At 42.7% G+C, this 17773-nt stretch overlaps 1 protein-coding gene and 1 pseudogene across 2 annotated transcripts in view; both read right to left on the bottom strand.

Annotated features, from left to right (window-relative positions):
• TXNRD1 (thioredoxin reductase 1) overlaps positions 1-17773 on the bottom strand; it is a 92594-nt gene that overhangs the window by 67749 nt on the left and 7072 nt on the right. The gene's annotated exons all lie outside the window — the stretch shown is intronic.
• Positions 9327-9980, bottom strand: LOC116565947 (annotated as a pseudogene).

The following is a 17773-nucleotide window of genomic DNA, read 5'->3' as shown; positions in this document are numbered from 1 at the left end:
GAGTTTCACTCTTGTTACCCAGGCTGGAGTGCAATGGCGCGATCTCGACTCACCGCAACCTCCGCCTCCTGGGTTCAGGCAATTCTCCTGCCTCAGCCTCCTGAGTAGCTGGGACTACAGGCACGCACCACCATGCCCAGCTAATTTTTTCTGGTTTTAGTAGAGACGGGGTTCCACCATGTTGACCAGGATGGTCTCGATCTCTTGACCTTGTGATCCACCCGCCTCGGCCTCCCAAAGTGCTGGGATTACAGGCTTGAGCCACCACGCCCGGCCCATAAACATCATTCTTGAAATTAGCCCCCCTCTCTGGAATCATCAATTGCTTTTTCTTTACCTGATCATTTACATTATCATACAAGTGCAGTGTTGTTTTACCATTTTAAAAAAGCCTCCCAACCTGCCACAATAACTTATACCTGTAATTCCAACATTTTGGGAGGCTGAGACAGGAGGATTGCTTTAGGCCAGCAGTTCAAGACTGGGCCTGTACAACATAACAAGATCCTGTCTCTATAAAAAAAAATTATAAAAGTCAGCTAGGTGTGGTGGTTCATGCCTGCAGTCCTAGCTACTTAGGAGCCTGAGGTGGTAGGATCGCTTGAGCCCAGGAGTTTGAGGCTACAGTAAGCTGTGATCATGCCACTGCTTTTCAGCCTGGATGACATAGCAAGACTATCTCCAAAAAGAAAGAAAAGGCTCTTATGATCCCATGTGCCCCAACCCTTGTAATTACCACCACCCCATTTCATTGCTTTGCTACACACACACACACACACACACACACACACACACACACACACACAAGAAAAGCTTTTTTGAAAGAGTTCTTTGTCAGCCAGGCATGGTGGCTTATGCCTGTAATCCCAGCACCTTGGGAAGCCAAAGTGGGCTGATCACGAGGTCAGGAGATCGAGACCATCCTGGCTAACAAGGTGAAACCCCATCTCTACTAAAAATACAAATAATTAGCCGGACGTGGTGGCATGTGCCTGTAGTCCCAGCTACTTGGGAGGCTGAGAAAGGAGAATCACTTGAACCAGGGAGGCGGAGGTTGCAGTGAGCTGAGATTGCATCATTGCACCCCAGCCTGGTCAACAGAGCTAGACTCCATCTCAGAAAAAAAAAGAAAAACAAATTGGGTCATTCTTGTCATACCCAACTAAATCAGAGCCAAGGGGCTGGGGGAAAAGCACTCAGGGTACAAAACATTGCTCCAAGAATGTAATTCTCTGCAAGCCTGACTGCTGAAACTGCCTATTGTAACCTGAGACCAATTTTATCTACAAATGCTAAGATAACTTGTTGAGCCGGGCGCGGTGGCTCAAGCCTGTAATCCCAGCACTTTGGGAGGCCGAGGCGGGTGGATCACTAGGTCAAGAGATCGAGACCATCCTGGTCAACATGGTGAAACCCCGTCTCTACTAAAAATACAAAAAATTAGCTGGGCATGGTGGCACGTGCCTGTAATCCCAGCTATTAAGGAGGCTGAGGCAGGAGAATTGCCTGAACCCAGGAGGCGGAGGTTGCGGTGAGCCGAGATCGCGCCATTGCACTCCAGCCTGGGTAACAAGAGCGAAACTCCGTCTCAAAAAAAAAAAAAAAAAAAAAAAGAATCTACAAAGCAACCAATATGTCTAAAGCCTAATGAATGAGGGAAAAAAGTGGTAGGAAGTGAGGTCAGAGGAATAGCCAGGGGTCACATCCATCATCAGACTATAGTCAGTATTTTGGATTTCCTTTTAAATGTGGTAACACGCCAGAGTGTGAAGAGAAGAAAATCATGGTTGTACAATAAAATAATTGCTCAGTTGTGTGGAGAATAAGCTAAGGAGGGCAAGACTTAAAAGTGGAGATATACAAACCTGTTAGGAATTTACTGTGCTGATCCAAGCTAGAGATGATAAAGGCTGATTAGTGAGGTTAAAAAATACATTTGAGGCTGGGCACAGTGGCTCACGCCTGTAATCCCAGAACTTTGGGAGGCCAAGGCTAGAGGATCACAAGGTCAGGAGTTCGAGACCAGCCTGGCTAACATGGTAAAACCCCATCTCTACTAAAAATACAAAAAAAAAAAAACACAAAAAATACATCTTCCACAGTGGTGGGAGCCTGTAACCCCAGCTACTCGGGAGGCTGAGGCAGGAGAATCACCTGAACCCAGGAGGCAAAGGTTGCAGTGAACTGAGATCACACCACTGCACTCTAGCCTGGGTGACAGAGCAACACTGTCTCAAAAAAAAAAATACATTTGAAGGTCAAGCTAATTGTACAGATGGATGTTGTATAGATGGATGGAATAAGATATGTAAGAGAAAGAAAATAACAACTCAAGATTTCTGGCTCTAACAATGGGGCAAATGGTGGCATTCTTCAATGAAAAGCAGGAACACACAGACAGAAGGAAGAAAGGTGGGAGGGGGGAAGCAATAGTTTGAGACAAATCTATAGTATGGCTTAAGAGAGCTATTTTTTTTTTTTGAGATGGATTTTCGCTCTTGTTACCCAGGCTGGAGTGCCATGGCACAATCTCGGCTCACCGCAACCTCCGCCTCTTGGGTTCAGGCAATTCTCCTGCCTCAACCTCCTGAGTAGCTGGGATTACAGGCACACACCACCATGCCCAGCTAATGTTTTGTATTTTTAGTAGAGACGGGGTTTCACCATGTTGACCAGGATGGTCTCGATCTCTTGACCTTGTGATCCACCCGCCTCGGCCTCCCAAAGTGCTGGGATTACAGGCTTGAGCCACCGCGCCCGGCCTATTTTTTTTTTTTTTTGAGATCTATTATTTATCAAATAGAGAGGTTAACTAAGCAGTCGGATATATACATATGGAGTTCAAGGGAAAAGTCAAGGCTAGAAATAAACATTTGGTGTCAAATATAAAAGATATTTAATATGGCTGGGCATAGTTGCTCACGCCTATAATCCTAGCACTTTGGGAGGCCGAGGCGGGTGGATCACGAGATCAAGAGATGGAGACCATCCTGGTCAACATGGTGAAAACCTGTCTCTACTAAAAATACAAAAAAAATCAGCTGGGCATGGTGGCGCACGCCTGTAGTCCCAGCTACTCGGGAAGCTGAGGCAGGAGAATTGCTTGAACCCAGGAGGCGGAGGTTGCAGTGAGCCGAGATCTCTCCATTGCACTCCAGCCTGGGTAACAAGAGCAAAACTCCATCTCAAAAAGAAAAAAAAAATATATTTAATACCATGTGTATTAGTCACAGCTCTTCAGAGAAACAGAACCAATAGGATACATGTATGTAGAGAGATTTTTTTTTTTTTTGAAGAATTGACTCACACTGTTGTGAGGGCTGATAAGTCTGAAAACTCCAAGGCTGGCCCATAGGCTGGAAATTCAAGCAGGAGTTGATGTAGCAATCTTGAGACTAAAGGTGGTCTGGGTACAGAATTGCTTCCTCTTTGGGAAACCTCCATCTTTTCTCTAAGGCCTTCAACTAATTGAATGAAGCCCATCCACATTACGGAGTGTCATTAGCTTTACTCAAAGCCTACTGATGTCATTGTAAGTCACATCTAAAAAATACCTTCGCAGCAACATCTATGCTCTTATCCGACCAAACAACTGGGCACCATATACTAGTCAACTTGACACATAAAATTAACTGTCACTCCATGGGACTAGATGAAATTACCCAGGAGTTATTGTATTTAGAGAAATAAAGATGGCCCAGGACAGAGCCCCGGCACGCTCAAACCGCAAAAGGGGAGAAGGATCAAGCACTGGAGCCTAAGAAGGAGCTGGAGGGAGGTAGGAGGAAAACCAAGACTGTGTGGTATCTCAGAAGCCAAAGAAGTGCTCCAAAAAGGAAGATCAACTGTATCAAGGGCTGCCAAGAAATCCTATAAGGTAAGGGCTGAGTCATGGAGGTCATTTATGAAAATCATGGGAGGTAAGAAATCCTAATTAGAAGAAGTTCAGCAAGAAACAGAAAATAAGGAAATTGAGGTAGTAAGTATAGCCAACTCTTAAAGGGGTTTTGCTATAAAAACAAAAAAATATGTAGAAAGGAGCTAAAGAGAGATGTAGGATAGAGGAAGTTTTTTTTGTTATTTTTGTTTGTCTAAGAAGGAAAGTATTACAGCATGTTTTTATGCTAAAGGAATAATCCAGTAGAGGGAACGTTGGCAATTTCCAAAGATGAAAGGAACAAAAGAGATCACTGCAGAACCAAAGTCCGTTGAATACACACTTACTATGCAGCGTAGACTTTGAAGTCAAATCCAGGTTCTATTACTAACTACACAGCCAAGTTACTCAGTCTCTCTGCTTCTTCATCTTCTTTCTACAAGGCTCTTTGTGGTCCTTCCACCTCTTCATCTCACCCAAACATCCCCTTAATCCCCACAATCCACTCATTAGCTGCTTCAGCCCCTGTAATTACTGTGCTCCCTCCCACCACAGGGCTTTGCTAACTTCCAAGCATTCAGCAAATCTAGTTTGAACAGGTTTTCCTTGGGAAAACCAACAGAGAAGTCAAATCTCCCTATGAAATGTTCCCATGTTATCATGTATTCTTTCTGCCTAGTACTTATCACAATTGCTATCATACTTTTATGAGTATTTGATCAATGCCTTTCTCCCCCACTCTAGAATAGCACAGTCCAAGAGGACTTTCTGTGGCGATGAAAATGTTCTAAATCTACACTGTCCAATTCAATAGCCGCTAACTACATGTGACTATTAAGTACATAAAAGATGGCTAGTACAGGTGTGGATGTGAAGTTCTTATGTTATTTAAGTTTAATTAATATAAATGTACATAGCCACATGTGAGCAGGGACCGTCATGTTCCCAGCACTTAATATAGTGTGCACACATAGTAATCACTTGATAAATACTTGTTGAGAGATTAAATCTGTAAAAATGCAGATATTACTTAGTTATAACTAATTATTCAGTTAATTTGTTCCATCTTTTTTCACAGAAAAAAGAATAAAAGCTTTTACATGGTAAATGTTAGGGGGTCCTCAGTTTTATAAGGTAATTTGGCCTTTAAGAATTTGATCTATTGATCAGGCATGATGGTTCACGCCTGTAATCCCAGCACTTAAGGAGGCCAAGGCAGGCAGATCACTTGAGGTCAGGAGTTCGAGACCAGCCTGGCCAACATAGTGAAATCCCATCTCTACTAACATACAAAAAAATTCGCTGGGTGTGGTGGTGAGTGCCTATAATCCCAGCTGCTTGGGAGACTGAGTCATGAGAACTCCTTGAACCCAGGAGGCCGAGGTTGCAGTGAGCCAAGATCGCGCCACTGTACTCCAGCCTGGGCAAAAGAGTGAGACTCCATCTTAAAAAGAAAAAAAAAATTTTTTTTTTTTAATCTATCCCAGAAGGAAGCTGGGATAATAAGTGAGAACATATTGGGTAGTTTGAATAAAACAACATCTGTACTATGCCCAGGAGGGTGCTGAGACATAGTAGGTGCTCCAAATGTGGTAGTTCATAAACTTCAGTGGGTACAGAGAAGTAAATAATGGTATGGACAAAATGGGAAGGCTTCATAAAGCAAGTGATTTTTGAACCACAGCTTGAGGATAATGAAGGCAACAGTAATAGAAGTGGAAGTAATGCCTAAATTTTTCAGTGCTTCCTATATGCCTGGCATAAATCTAGCTCTTACAGGATTAATTTAATCATCACAACAACTCAATGAGGGAGATATTATTTCCCCCATTTTACAAATATTAAAAACTGAGGTATAAAGAGGACAACTATCTTGCTTATGGGCACTTAGTTTATACATCAAAGCTGAGACTGACATGTAGGCCATGGATCTTACCACAGTGCTATTCTACCTCTAGAGCAGAACTTTTCTAGGCAGAGGGAGCAGTATATACAAAGACACAGCAGTAGAAAGGAACAGTGTCTTTTGCATGGAGATGCAGAAGCATAAAGAAAAATGAATCTAAAAGACAGGCTGGCTTCAGTTATTATACCTATACATGAAATTAGAAACTGAGATTCTAGGAAGTAACGAATCTTGCCAAAGGTCACAAAGCAGGTAAGTGTTGGAGCTGAGATATAAATCCAGGTGTGCCTATCTCCAAAATCCATTGTTTGTCTTATAATTAAATAACATATAGTAAGTAACAGGCTAAAAAGAGGTGAAAGCAACAAGTAAATCTGGTAAACTTGATTTGTAGGAACAATAACAAAAAAAACCTTCTGATAATGACCAAGGGAAAAAAAATCATTCATGAAACATCCATCCTGAAAACTTTGGAATGTAGTCATGGGACCATGACCTCTAGTCATCCTGTCTTTATTTCTTTTGTTTATTTGTTTGTTTCTTGGAGATGCAGTCTTGCTCTGTCACCCAGGCTGGAGTGCAGTGGCACAATCGTAGCTCACCGCAGCCTCCAACTCCTGGGCTCAAGTGATTCTCCTGCCTCAGTTTCCCAAGTAGCTGGGACCAGAGGTACAGACAACCATCCCTGGCTAATTTTTAAAAATTTTTTTGTAGAAACAGGGTCTCACTATGTTGCCCAGGCTGGCATTGAACTCCTGGGCTCAAGCAATCCTCTCACCTCTGCCTCCCAAAGTGCTGGGATTACAGGCATGAACCACTGTGCCCGACTCCCGTCTTTATTTCTCATATCAAACTATATGAAAGAAATCAGTTTACATGTCTGCCACTCTTAGAACCATCACTTATTGAGCACCTCTGTGCCAGGAGCTTTATATGTTCTCATTAGTCATCTCAATAACCCTTTGGGATATGTATTATCTCCATTTACAGATGAGTAACCCAAGGTTAAGTGACTCGCTCAAGAGCCGACAGCTAGTCCAGGATTTACGCCTGCATGCTCTTCACTCTCCACCACAGTATTATTTACTGGGGGGTTGGTCTTTGTTACTCTGGTATCTGGCACAGTGCCTTTCCCATAATGGGCACTCACTCAAGATTTGAATTCAGCTGGTACTTGAGCAGGCTTTTGACTATTAGTGAAGTGGAAAAGAGAAGAAAGGGAGTGTAAGGTGTTCTGGTAAACCAGTTCTGAGTGGTGGTGGGGAGGCCCAGATTTGTAGTATTTGCTAATTTCTGGAGTTGAAATACTCCCACTTTGGCTAATTTCAAGCTACCAACGTATTCGAAAAATTCCTTAATGTTTAACAAGGGCTCTCTTGAGCTGGTACGAGCCAGCTCCAGCACACTGCCCAAAAGCTCAAGTCATCAGGTACTTCTCTGTCTTCTCTTCACAGCAGTTTTCTATACTTAGACTTCACTGCAACCTCAGAAGAATAAGGATTGTTCTCCCACTGCTAAAGCTCACCTTTACCAGAGCACTACAACCTATAAACTATCCCAATTCCAAGTGGTCTTAGGGGACCCTACCTTTCTTCAGCATCTTCTTCCTATCTTGTATTCAGGACCATTCAAGCCATTCTGCCTTCAAATGTGCCCAGGTCTCCTCTTGTAAATCTCTGAGCTAATCCTGTAGCATCATCTAGCTTTGTACTAACAAGCAGTATAATTCAATAGTTACAAGAGCCTGCACTGAAGTCACATAACCTGGCTTTTCTGCTGGCAAGCTGTGTGCCCTTAGGCAAGTTCTGTTACCTCTCTGTGCCTTTGTTTACTCATCTATAAAATGGTGATAAATACAGTAGCTACACCTCATGTGGTGATTGTGTAGAATTAGATGAGTAAATAGATGTAAAGGATGTAAAGGACTCAATACTTCAGTTATTCTAATCATTATGTTCTCATGCATGGTATAAATAAATCCATGATGACCTCAGTGTAGTTAGAAGTTTGGATTTTCCCCTTTTACAAATTGGTCATTCACAGTAAATGTCAACAATGCATTACAGTAGACACTGATCCTAACTCAAGGAGTAACACATTAGTTTTTCTTTTAATTAGCCATCTATGGCTAAGCATGCAATTTTCCACAATGCTGCATATATTCTCATTACTCAGAGCTTGTCTTTCCCTGTCAGAAGAAGAAAAACATAATTTTTTAAAAAACAACTTGCAAAAGGAGTGAAAGGAATATGAGAAACTTCTTTAAAAATTAGTGCCTGTGGCTGGGCGTGGTGGCCCATGCCTGCAGTCCCAGTACCTTGGGAGGCTGAGGTGGGCAGATCACAAGGTCAGGAGATGGAGACCATCCTGGATAACATAGTGAAACTCCATCTCTACTAAAAATACAAAAAATTAGCCAGACATAGTGGCACGTGCCTGTAGTCCCAGCTACTTGGGAGGCTGAGGCATAAGAACAGCTGGAACCTGGAAGGTGGAGGTTGCAGTGAGCCAAGATCATGCCACTGCACTCCAGCCTGCGTGACAGAATGAGACTACATCTCCAAAATAAATATTAGTACTTGCATTCTGCATTACATGTACATACATGCATAATGTGCACACACTAGTAAATACAGAATATTCCCCTTCTGCAATCTACTTACTTTAAGTCTCTCAGTGTCCCATTTCAGTCTTAGAGGAAAGAAAGAGGTTTTCATGTAGAAAACCACTGACCAGAAGTACCTTGAGAGATACAGGCCCCATTCCAGTCAACTCTTAGATGTTTCATCTTATAAAAGCGAAGATCAACCACCCTAATGTACTAATTAGTAGTAGTAAACAGCTATTAGATCCTAAGATGAAAGAAGTGCCATGCATCTTATTATTATTAACCTCTAAATTCTTGTTTTTTTTTTTTTTTTTTTTTATAATAAAGATGGGGTTTCACCATTTTGGTCAGTCTGGTCTTGAACTCCTGACCTCAGGTGATCCGCCTGCCTTGGCCTCAAAAGTGCTTGGATTACAGGCGTGAGCCACCATGCCCGGCCCCTCTAAATTCTTAAACACTATTAGGTAGTTGATCTTGAGAGGAACGTCCCCCTCTAATTTCTCTGAAAGTCAAAATCCCAGAATCCCAAGACAGTTGATGACTACCAGTCATTAATGGAAAGCTATGGTCACTTCATGGAGCTGAGCCTGAAGGAGCCTTGGATCTGCCTAATGCTCTAGGCCCTGGTTTGAACTGAGAGTGACCTATGTCTCATTAAGAGGCATTAAGACCAGGTCGGGCATGGTGGCTCATGCCTGTAATCCCAGCACTTTGGGAGGCGAGTGGATCACCTGAGGTCGGGAGTTCGAGACCAGCCTGGGCAATATGGAGAAACCCCACCTCTACTAAAAATACAAAATTAATTAGCTGGACATGGTAGTACATGCCTGTAATCCCAACTACTTGGGAAAACTGAGGTAGGAGAATTGCTTGAACTCAGGAGGTGGAGGTTGCAGTGAGCCGAGATCACGCCATTGTACTCCAGCCTGGGCAACAAGAGCGGGACTCCATCTTAAAAAAAAAAAAAAAGGCATTAAGGCCAATTTCTCCACCCCAAAGGCAGATTAGAACCTTATAGTTCTCCACCAATATATATCTGAATTCATCTACAGATTATTATTATTTTGGTGGTTTTTTTTTTTTTTTTTTTTTGAAAGCCAGCTGACTGTTGCTTGGGGGCAGGGGTCTCAGGAGCTCTTGCTGGGGCGGGTCTGCTTCCTCTTCATGATCATAGGCTTCCGGCTGCACAGGATGGCGCTGGTCCTGCGGATGGTTGTCATGAGCAGGTTCGGGGCGGTGCTCGTTCTTGTGGATCATGTGTCTGATGTTGCTGCTGAGTGGCGCGAGTGTTCTTATTGATGGTGGTCCGCTCCGCACCTAGGAAGTGGTAGGCTTCCGCTGGATGGATCTCCGCTCCATGACGACCACGACACCTCTGCCATTGGCAGTCAATCAGCCCGATGTAGCGGAAGGAGTTGCTGGCCTTCAGGTTACTGGGCTCGGTGCTGTAGGTCGGCTTATTCCTCTTGATCAGAAAACTGGACCAGTTCCGCACGACCATCCGCTGCAGATGCGCAGACATGGCGGCGACTCCTCTGGCAGCAGCGGCCGGAGACAGAAAAAGTATCTACAAATTTTAAATGCTTTTTTTTTTTGAGATGGAGTCTCGCTCTTGCCACCCAGGCTGCAGTACAATGGCGCGATCTCGGCTCACTGCAACCTCTGGCTCCCAAGTTCAAGCAATTCTGCCTCAGCCTCCTGAGTAGCTGGGATTACACGCACCAGCCACCATGCCCAGCTAATTTTTTGTATTTTTAGTAAAGACAGGGTTTCACCATGCTGGCCAGGAACGCCTTGGTCTCCCGAAGTGCTGGGATTACAGGCGTGAGTCACCGCGCCCAGCACGGCCCTAATGGTTTATTTAATCTTGCTTAAAGTGAATCCAAAGACCCTCTAAATGCTTATTTAATCTTTCTTAAAGTGAATTCAAATATGCCTTCCCCTTCCCTTTCCCTAATGCTCATTTAATCTTTCTTAAAGTAAATCCAAATACTTTCCATCCTTCCCTCCTTTCCTCCCTTCCTGCCTCCCTCCCTCCCTGCCTCCCTTCCTTCCTGTCTCACTCTGTCGCCTAGGCTTGAGTATACTGGCATGATCTCGGCTCACTGCAACCTCCACCTCCCGGGTTCAAGCGATTCTCCTGCCCCAGCCTCCTCAGTAGCTGAGATTACAGGCATGCACCACCACACTGGGCTGATTTTTTTGTATTTTTAGTAGAAACAGGGTTTCACCATGTTGGCTAGGCTGGTCTCAAACTTCTGACCTCAGTTGACCTGCCCAGCTCAGCTGGGCACCGAGATTATGGGCCACCGAGCCAGGCCTGTTTAATCTTTCAATAATTTCAGGAATACCCTGAGGTTGTATTGCTATAAAGGAGGCTAGATTACCTCCTACTCTCCTTGACAGGATTCAATGTTGACCTTTAAGTGGCTTTCCTCTTTCTTGGAGAGAAAACATGTATTAGGCCAGTGCTTACTCACTGGCCTTTCTAAAATGGCAAAGTATTTTCCATCTCACTACCATCAAATAGTGGCCATATTAAGGTGTTTCTATATTTATGATTTAAACATGAGACAAATGGGCTTACAGTGAAAAGCCTAGGGCCCTTAAGAATCATAATAAATCTACTCTGCCTATATCTAGAAATGGAACAACGAAGCCCGAATGACAGCACATCTGTTACAACATGGTTTATTGTAAGCCCACTGTTGAGACCTATTGCTCAGAAAAAACCACTGCTTTGAAAATATTACTGCTCATTGACAGTGTATGTGGCCACCCAAGAGGTCTGATGGAGATGTAGAAGGAGATGGATGTTGTTTTCATGACTACTAACACAATATCCGTTCTATAGCCCAGGGATAAAGGAGTAATTTTGACTTTCAAGACTTATTATTTAAGAAATGCATTTTATAAGGATATAGCTGTCATAGACAGTGATTCCTCTGATGGATGTGGCTAAAGTAAGTTGAAAACCTTCTGGAAAGAATTCACCAGTCTAGATGCCATTCAGAATATTCAGGATTCGTGGGAAGAAATCAACATATCAACATTAACAGGAGTTTGGAAGAAGGTGATTCCAACCCTCGTGAGTGACAAGTTCAAGACTTCAATAGAGGAAGAAACTGCAGATATGGTGGAAATAGCAAGAGATAGAATTAGAAGAGAAGGTCAGGTATGGTGGTGCACATCTATAACCCTAGCGCTTTGGGAAGCCAAGGTGGGAGAATGCTTGAGCTCAGGAATTCAAGACTAACCAGCCTGGGCAACATGGTGGGCTAATTTTTTTTTTTTTTTTTTTTTTTTTTTTTTTTTTTTTGAGACAGAATTTCTCTCTTCTCTCTTGTAGCCCAGGCTGGAGTGCAGTGGCGCAATCCCAGCTCACTGCAACCTCCGCCTCCTAGGTTCAAGCGATTCTCCTGCCCCACCCTCCCAAGTAGCTGGGATTACACGCCACCACGCCTGGCTAATTTTTTGTATTTTTAGTAGAAATGGGGTTTCACCATGTTAGCCAGGCTGGTCTCAAACCCCTGATCTCAGGTGATCTACACCCAAAGTGCTGGGATTACAGGTGTGAGCCACCACACCCAGCCTTTTGTTTTAAAATATATATTTTTAGTAGAGACAGTATTTCACCATCTTGGCCAGGCTGGTCTTGAACTCCTGACCTTGTAATCCACCCGCCTTGGCCTCCCAAAGTGCTGGGAGTACAGGGGTGAGCCACCATGCCCAGCCAAAAACCTATGATTATTTCTTACTACTCACTGAGTATAGGGAACTCTCTGAGCTTATGAAGTTATTGATTAGTACACACCATTTAAAGGACTCTAGAACCTTAGAATTGTTCCTACTCTGACCCATGAATCCATTCCAGTAATCTATCCTAAGAAAATAATTCTAAATACAGCAAAAACTTCATGTACAAAGAAAAATATTTCTAACCTATTGTTCCACAATTGCAAAAAGTTGGCAACAGACTATTTGTCCAAATACAGTAGAATGGCTAAGTAAGTACATGGACTATTTTGTAGTCATTGAGAAAATTATTAAGCACTTGTATAACATTGTAAAATATTAAATTATAAAACAGAACACAGTTTACAAAAAAGACGTAAAATATTAATAGTGGCTATCTCTGGATGCGATTATATGTGATTTTTTCTGTATTTTATTACACTCTAGCCTCCAAATTTTTAAAAAATAAACGTTTTTATAGACAAAACCAAAAATGCTTAAAGAATATTTTGAGCCTCATTTATTAATTAATTTATTTTATTTAATAAACAGAACAACCTCACATGTCTGTCTCCTTCTCTCTATGGGAGAAAGCTTCCTTACTTTTCAACTCTTACTCTCAGTGTTCTCTGCCCCAGGCCTTGTAAACTTTGCTCTAAATAAACATGCCATGATGTTTTCTAAGTTGTTTTCATTTACAGCCTTAAATGTCTTACCCACTACCTTTGTATTGGGTACCCACCTGGAAAATACCTATCCACCCACTACTCTGTGATCCTACAGGCTTTAGAAATACCAGATTACACTGAAATTGGAAGCAGGGCAGAGGCAAACAAAATGATCTTAAAGAATGAGGTTGTGCCAGGCTGGGCGCGGTGGCTCACACCTGTAATCCTAGCACTTTGGGAGGCCAAGGTGGGCGGATTACCTGAGGTCAGGAGTTTGAGGCCAGCCTGACCAACATGGCAAAACCTCATTTCTTCTAAAAATACCAAAAAATTAGCTGGGCCTGGTGGCCGGAGCCTGTAATCCCAGCTACTCAGAGGGCTAAGGCATGAGAATCGCTTGAACCCAGGAGGTGGAGGTTGCGGTGAGCGGAGATTGCACCACTGCCCTCCAGCCTGGGCGACAAGAGCGAGACTTTGCCTCAAAAAAATAAAATAACAAATAGAAGAAAAGAATGGGTTGTGTCTTACTCAACTTTTCTCCCTTGCCAGTGCTTGGCATATAAATAGGTGCCTAAAACAATCTGTTGAATGTGTAAGCATCATTACTAAAGTGGTGAATGCTGAGGTAGCTAGGGTACCTCTGTTTGTGAGGCATTTTATTTGTTTAAGGAAAGCAATCCCTGAATAGGCAACTGGGGAAGCAGACAGGCTTGGGCTTGACACAGCAACACTGAGCAAGTTATTCAAACGCTGAGCATCTGCTTCCTCACAACAACACAATTAATTCCAATAACCACACAAAGCTGTTGTGAGGATTAAGTAAGAGAGATACAAGATACTGCCATAAAAAGAAACTCAAATATTAGTGCCTCTCCCTCTTGCTGAAGGCATTAAAGCCATGTCCTCTATCAGCAGCCAGGAGACACAAATAATACACATCAGAACCCCCAAGCTAGTGACATATGGCATCCAGATACACACTTTTGGCAAACTGCTGAAATCTTAACGTCTGTTTTCCACACTGAAGGCTATAGAATGGCAGCAGCTGCCAAATTTGGATGATTGCATTGATGTTGTCTGTTCCTTAGATCAAAGCTACTTAGGAAGACACCCAAAGTATAGATACAAGGTCTTCATAGATCAACAGGCCCTGTGAGTGGCAGCTCATCCACAGGGACAGCCAAGGTGTATGTAGCTGGCATTGTGGTAGATTGTACAACCTCTGTCACCAGACACATCATCATATGCATGTGTGACAGACACCATCACATCTAGGAACACCTATCATGATATCAACACCATGAACATTATACACAAGACAGGTAGGGCAAGTCATGGAAGGTTCTGAGAAGATAGTCTCAGGAAGTAATGGGAGGGACTACAAGTTGCCAGTAGGCTCACCAGAAAGCCAGCCACCCTGTACACATACTTTACTATGTTTTTATTTCTTCATTATAAGAAGATGATATCACCAATTACCTGATTGGTGGTTTTCTGAAGATGAAATAGGAGAACATGCATAAGCCTCTGGCACAGGGAGGATAGCATTTATGACTATTACCACTGCCTACACACAAGACATGAATGCCAGACCTTCCAGTGCTGAGTTTCTCTCTCCAATACCAATCTCAGTGAACTCAGTTGACCTTGATGGTTGTTTTCAAATAATAACCTTAATTTATGTAGACTGCCCAAAATACAGCCAAAAGAAGGAAGAATAAAATGTTAGGGTGAAGAGAGAGGATCATCTGGTAGCATAGCTTCTCTTCTTGATTTTCTTTTAGAGATGATACTATTTCAAACACAAGAATTTATGGAGCAGTCACTCCATTACCAATCCAGTTAGGCAGTGCACAGGCCCTCAACTCTAAAGGAAGATAAAAGGAATATGATGGAAAAAAACACAAGCAAGTCTAACTCTATTAGACAGGAAGCACACCTGTCTAGCATATTATTACACTTCCAGTGCTTAGTGTACAGAGCCTAGTGCACAGCAGGTACTCAATAAATATGCTGAATAAATAAATGCACTCACCTGATTTCATACCAAATAGTCCTGTCTAGCAAATTAATCTCTGGCTCTTTAAATACCTGCTATGATCTAGGCCCTGGGAATATTACATAACCAATACTGGTATAAAAATCATGCCTATGGAGGGTTCTTTTGGAGCCTAGCAAAAACAAATAAAGGAGGTGTTTATTCATGAAACCAGCACTTAGAGACTACATCAGCAGTTCCAGCTCCATAATTACAAGCTCCGTGAAGACATGAACCAGATCACATCTCTCTCCTGTGTGGCTAGGGCCCACTGCACATGTAGGATGGTGTTTCTCCTATCCTTGGGAGAAATAAATCTCGCAAAATCAAAACTGTGTTAATATTCATGCTTCCTACTTGCTTTAGAACAGGGGGTGTCAAACTTGGTCTTAGTCCCCCTTTGCACGCAAATAATTATTGATGACTCCAAAGAGCTTTGGTTTATATGGGTCATAGCTATCGACGTTTACTGCATTAAAAATGAAAACTGGGAGCTAGGCACGGTGGCTCAGGCCTGTAATTCCAGCACTTTGGGAGGCTGAGGTGGGCAGAGCATGAGGTCAGAGGTTTGAGACCAGCCTGACCAACATGGTGAAACCCAGTATTTACTTAAAAATACAAAAATTAGGGGGAGGGAGCGAGCTGAGGCCGGCCTCACCACTTCCCCCATAAAAAAAAAAAATTGAAAAAAAATACAAAAATTAGCCAGGCATGGTGGTGCACATTTGTAATCCCAGCTACTTGGGAGGCTGAGGCAGACGAATTGCTTGAACCCGGGAGGCGGAGGTTGTGGTGAGCCAAGAGCGCACCATTGCACTCCAGCCTGGGGGACAGAGCAAGACTCTGTCTCAAAAAAAAAGAAAAGAAAAGAAAACTGGGATATTTAAAAATATTAATTTACCTAAAATTAACAATAATAATCCTATGACATGTAAATGTAAATAAAATATTTTAATAAAAGTAACTATATTTTCCAAAACAAAATAAATACATCGGCTGGGTACAATGACTCATGCCTGTAATCCCAGCACTTTGGGAGGCCAAGGCAGGTTGATCATCTGAGGTCAGGAGTTCAAGACCAGCTTGAACAATATGGGGAAACCCTGTCTCTACTAAAAATACAAAATTAGCCAGGTGTGGTGGTGCATGCCTGTGATCTCAGCTACTTGGGAGGCTGAGGCAGGAGAATCGCTTGAACCTGGGAAGTGGAGGTTGCAGTGAGCTGAGATTGCATCACTGTACTCCAGCCCGGGCAACAAGAATGAAACTTCATCTCAAAATAAATAAACAAATAAGTAAATATAGTGAGAAGACTGGTATTGTTTCACATTTTTTGAAAGTTTTTAACATCTGTGCTAATAGAAGACAACTAGATTCCCATATTTGCTTCCGGATTAATTTGTTGCAATATATGTTGTTTTGGTAGAAGTAAATGAAAAATCTAGTCTTACACAGAAAAGTAGTTGGAAAAGGAGAAATATAATAGATTTTTCAGTCACCCCACCTCTCCACTGGCAATACACATTTAAAAAGATAAGAATAGGCTGGGCAGGTGGCTCACAACTGTAATCCCAGCACTTTGGGAGGCCAAGGCAGGCAGATCACAAGGTCAGGAATTCGAGACCAGCCTGGCCGACATGGTGAAACCCCATCTCTACTAAAAACACACAAAAAAATTAGCCAGGCATGGTGGCACATGCCTGTAATCCCAGTTACTTGGGAGGCTGAGGCAGGAGAATTGCTTGAACCCAGGAGGCAGAGATCACACCACTGCACTCCAGCCTGGGCAACAGAGCAAGACTCCGTCTCAAAAAAAAAAAAAAGATAAGAATCGTCTGAAGAATGATGGAGAAAGTAAAGAGGACATTTAAGAAAGAGCAAGAGGCCAGGCATGGTGGCTTATGCTTGTAATCTCAGCACTTTGGGAGGTCAAGGTGGGCAGATCACAAGGTCAGGAGTTGGAGACCGACTTGGCCAATCTGGTTAAACCTTGTTTCTTCTAAAAATACAAAAATTAGCCAGGCGTGGTGGCAAGTGCTTGTAGTCCCCAGCTACTCAGGAGGCTGAAGCAGGAGAATCACCTGAACCTGGAAGGTGGAGGTTGCAGTGGGCCGAGATCATGCCACTGACTCCGGCCTGGGCAACAGAGTCAGACTCCATCTCAAAAAAAAAAAAAAAAAAAAAAAGGAGCAAGGGAAGTATAACTGGGAAACCACCAGGACAAAAGTCAATTCATATTTCAATGCTTATTTTGTGGGACTGGCACATATTAAATCACAGTCTTTTAAAACTTCCTTAGCCACTTATTAACTGTTTTAGAAATAAAACATCTGCCATTTGTTACAAAAAGTGCAAATTTTCCAGATTCAGAGAGTAAGTCCTTACAAATCATGCTCCCCAAGCACTTAGTGCATCCATCCTGCCCATCTCTTCCAATGCTACCTCCTTTACTTTACCCACATGTTCATTTGCTTTATCTTGTATTCATTTAATATGCTTGTTTGGTTATCATTCTGTTTGGTTATTTTTCCCTAATTCACAGCAAGTTGCAAGTGACTTAAGTTTCCCAGGAAAATTTATATTTTTATAAAAGGCTACTTTTGGACCCAGAAGAAATTTTAATTATTATTTCCTTTCATACTATGGAGTATTTAGGGGCAAGAGCCTTCCTTGATGAAGGAATAGAAGGGTCACAGTAGGGGAGACAGATAACATGGTATTATGGAAATAACACAGACTTCAGAATTACATAGGCCTGTGTCCAAATACTCAGGAGGCTGAGGCAGAAGAATCGCTTGAATCCAGGAGTTGAAGGCTGCAGTGAGCCAAGATTGCGCCACTGCACTCCAGCCTGAACGAGAGAGAGCAAGACTCTACGTGTCTCAAAAAGAAAGAAAGAAAGAAAGAAAGAAAGAAAGAAAGAAAGAAAGAAAGAAAGAAA

This window comes from Sapajus apella, unplaced genomic scaffold (genome assembly GCF_009761245.1).
Source record: "Sapajus apella isolate SASKATOON/1434 unplaced genomic scaffold, GSC_monkey_1.0 scaffold2, whole genome shotgun sequence".
NCBI lineage: Eukaryota > Metazoa > Chordata > Mammalia > Primates > Cebidae > Sapajus > Sapajus apella.
Note: the sequence above shows the minus strand (reverse complement) of the source record. Positions and strands in the feature narration are given on the sequence as shown.